Genomic DNA, 4,299 nt, shown 5'->3' on the forward strand with positions numbered 1-4,299 from the left:
ATGCCATGAAATAAAAGTAGATTAATAAAAATGGGCTAAATTAAGTTGTAAGAGCTAGTTAGTAACAAGCCTAAGCTATCAGTTAAGCTTTTATAATTAATAATAGGTCTCCATGTCATTACTTGGGAGTCAGTGGTCTTGATGAAAAGGTCTGAGTACAAAAATCCTTCTCAATTGTACCATAATAAGTCAAGAGAAAGCCATTAGCCATCTTCCTATTCATGAAATACATAACCTTTTGAAAATGCTCGTGAACTAAATATATTAAAATTGTGGGCTGTGAAATATTCAGCCATTGCTAGTGTGTTAAGATGGAGAAAGAAGCCAGACAGTGGTGGTGCAAGCCTTTAATTCCAGCACTCAGGAGGCAGAGTCAGATGGATCTCTGTGAGTTCGAGGCCAGCCTGGTCTACAGAGTGAAATCCAGGACAGGCACAAAACTACACAGAGAACCCCTTTCTCAAAAAAAAAAAAAAAAAAAAAAAAAAAAAAAAAAAAAGATAGGGGGAAGAGCTCTTTTGACAAAAGAAAATGTATGGTGATTTATGTATGTTTCTTAACTTTATGAAAAATACCACTTATCATACACACATAATAAAAATTTATGGTATTTAATTCACTAGAGCTTTTCCTCTTTCATATTTGAACTTTGAAGTTGTCTGATTCAAAATTAAAGATTTTTCCTTAATAAGACATGCATATCGACCTGAGAAATATAAGTGAACCATCTCAGATTGAGTTTTAGAAGGTTGTGTAGCATTAGCCAACAATGACTCATCAAATGAATGAGAGGGTAGAATCTGGAATCAGAAGTCATAGATCTGAACGCTAGCCTACTATGTCTTTACTGATGGTAAAGTGATGGAGAGTGTCACTGGTCGTGGATACCAAACACAAATGAGCATAAGCACCACTAGTAATAGGGAAAATAACTTCAACACATTCAACTTTTCTGTAAATCCACAGTCATTAAAGCATCCACAGCACAGGATGATCAGTAATATGAAGTTAAACATTTGTCTCATTTACTACATACAGGAATGTAAGGTATCGTGAAGTAACATTTGAGAAACTGAAGAAAATTAGATATTCAACATAACTTCAGGTTTAAAAATCATCTCACACTCACTGAAGTATTGCTAGGGAGCTGACTATTCTAAATACATTTGGTAGCTTATTTAATGAATCTAATTAATTGACAATATATTAATCTATAGTAATAAGACATTTTTCTTATAGGCAAACTATTCTTAAGATCTCTTTTTCAAGAATCTACAGATTGTTCTCCAGAAAATATGTACTCTGTGAAATGAATGCAACTTAAAATTTACATGTTTCTTTGTGCTTTACTTTAGAAAGGAGAGAAGAAAAACAACCAGTTGGTCAAATACTTGCAAAGCCCAAGGAAGGTACTTGTCATTAACTCAGAATGTCACTTGATGAACAACCATGAGGACAATATGATGTTCACCAGATGGTTAATTAACTCTCAAACATTACAATGTTTGACACCAAAATGTGCTAACTCACTCCTAAAAATGTTTCTTTAATTGTAAATAGGTTTGTGTTCACTGCATTTTTATTTCTTGTATTTAATTCTTGTGTCTGACTTAACTGGAGGATGAAGGTATATTATTGGAAGAAAAAGAAAAAAATCATACTTTCCTTGTGTTTGCATTATGAATATAAAATTGTATGGACTAGTATAATAGGTAAGTTCAGCAGGTTTTCCCAACATAATTCTTCATCTGAATGCAATCCAGGAGATTACTGAAGATTTTCTGGCTTGAGAACACTTTTGTCTGTTTAAGTTGTGTTGACATACATTTCTCTCTGCACACTGCCTATTATTTCACAGAGAGTAATATAATTTCAAAGTTTTAAGTGGGCATCTCCCTTTATCTTCCTATTATGACCACAAAAGTTGAGCAATTCAAAACTGTAATTGCAAAGCATTTTTCTGACATCTCAGAGGCTGTATAAAATCAAACTCCGTGTCTGAGAAGTAATGTAGATCTGGAAAGAACACCTGTGGGGCTGCTGATTTCACTGCTGTAGTTAGACAGTACGACACTTTAGTTTGTTGCTGAAATGCATTAATTCACATTCAATATGTTGTAGAAGATTATTCACTCAGAGAAGACATCTGAAAGGTTTTGTTTCTACTGATAAAATGGTGTTTTTTATCAAATTATTGGCTTTTACCAATCATTGTCTTGTTCGATTTGTTAGATTTCTATAAGAACTAGGCTTCTTGCAAATCTTGACTTGTACCAGAAAGCAAAGTACCTGCCATGCAGCAAATACATGAATGAATTTATACCATTTTCATTACTTAGGTGAGATGTCACCAAATACAAATATATAATCTTTTTGTTGTTTAGATTTTAGAGTGGATAAATCTTATTTATTTTGTTGTCAACCTAGACTTTCATGAACAAAATATCTTACCTGATATGCCCTGGAAAATATGTGTTGCTCACTATTCAAATAAAAAAGGATGAATTAGAAATCTTCTACAATAGGCTTTCCCTTAAAAAAAAAAGAACTAAAAATCTCAAATGTAAAGTATCACTAAAAGCATTCAGCGATCTTTAAGAATATATGGTATGATTATTTGGTCACTAATCTTTGTATTGAAAATGACCCTAAATTGAAAATTTCCCTTGTGGTGTGGGAGGCAGTCCTTGAGACTCAGGGAGTAAACTACTTACAAGTCTTAAGAAGATCCTCAAACTAGAAAGTTTCACAAAGCTCTTCCACAGGATTATTGGGCCGGAAATAATTCCAGATAGAGAAAAATATGGCCTGTAAATCTTCTTGCAAGTCTTTCAGAGATCTCCAGGGATGCTGCTTTCAGGAGTAGTCACCTAGTCTGATGTGGGGTGGGCTCTTTGATGATACAGGTGCCTTTGAAGCATCCTTGTTCCTGTTTAAAACAAACAAAAAAACAAATGAAAAAAAAAACTGTCACTTAAATGCCTATAAGCTACCATAACAAAGTCATTGGTTTGCCAAATTGGACTTTGGTGAAATCATTACTTTGGTCTGTTGTTGGTTCCTTGTCTGGTGAGAGTAGATTTTTTTTTTTTTTACATCTTACCAGAAAAAGTCTCACAGAACAATTGATTCTTAAACAGGGAACAACATAATCAAGCATGAATATGGGGGAAACAATTCCATGACCCGAAAATATGTGATGAGACTGAGCTGAACTGTCTGAAGATAAAATCTCTGCAGAGGTAATCCTGGTACGGCTGTCTTCCCCCTGTGGTATGTGGAGGGTGCCTTTTTGCAATGGCCATGGATACATGCAGCAATATCAGCATTGGCCAGTATTGGTATTGAAGCACTCAGCTAAGACGATAGGGAAGTGTGATGCCATTTCCTTAGAAAGTGGGGTCATATGAGTCATCCACGTTCCTGTAAGTAACCCTTCACCCTTGCTCCTGTATATAAAACCCCAATGATTTTATTGATTAGCCAAATTGGACTTTTGTAAAATCATTAATTTAGTCTCTCATTGCTTCTCTATCTAGAGTGAGTAAAACTTGGTTCAAGAGTCCTCAGAAAAAGTCTGACACAACTCTAATACCGGACCTTGGTGATGACTATATGGAAATCCTACTCAAAGAGAGTTCTGAAACAGAAAGACAGCAATAGACCACCCCAAAGACACCCAGGACATTATGAAGAGATTTCATGGTGTACACTGTGTTTGGCTTATGGGAACTTGAACTGTGCAGTCCTTCTGAAACAGACTATTCAGTCTGGAGAGCATGGCTGGCTTCTCTAAGTCTACTCTATTGGGGATTTTAATTTACCCTCGTGAAGAACAGCAATGACCAAATATTATGCAAGAAAAAAATCGCAACGTTTATTTCAGTGTTTCATTCAAAACTGTGAGGTTTTTTTTTTTTTTTGAGCTTCAGAAAGCCACCAAGTAATATGATGAGTGATCCTTATGCAGTGTCACCGTAACTGTAGGGACATGGGCAGAAGGAGCGCCCTGTGGGAAGGCAAAGTCAGCTTTCATTTATATGGAAGTAGAAAAACCCACTGAGGGGAGACTAATAACCATAAAGCAAATGTTATTTCCCTCATCTTCCTATAGAGACCTGAAATTCAATTTCTGAAGAAAATTAAGGTTTACTCTACAATTAGAAGTGAGGTTCAAGTTCCTCTTCCGGCTATGACAGAGTAAGGGTTTGAATGCACCCTGCCTGCTCAAACAATTAGAAAACTGATCAAAATTCATGATTTTTTTTTCTGTCAGGATAGCAACCATATCAAGACTTA

The 4,299-nt window shown here is 35.3% G+C and overlaps 1 long non-coding RNA gene across 1 annotated transcript; it reads left to right on the forward strand.

Annotated features, from left to right (window-relative positions):
• The first annotated feature begins 1,349 nt into the window (after positions 1-1,349).
• On the forward strand, positions 1,350-3,870 carry LOC131916311 (uncharacterized). Its single transcript, XR_009380531.1, has 4 exons — positions 1,350-1,409; positions 2,233-2,339; positions 3,141-3,242; positions 3,540-3,870. It is a non-coding gene; the product is annotated as an uncharacterized LOC131916311 (long non-coding RNA).
• Positions 3,871-4,299: the final 429 nt, after the last annotated feature.

The sequence above is a fragment of the Peromyscus eremicus genome, chromosome 8a (genome assembly GCF_949786415.1).
Source record: "Peromyscus eremicus chromosome 8a, PerEre_H2_v1, whole genome shotgun sequence".
NCBI lineage: Eukaryota > Metazoa > Chordata > Mammalia > Rodentia > Cricetidae > Peromyscus > Peromyscus eremicus.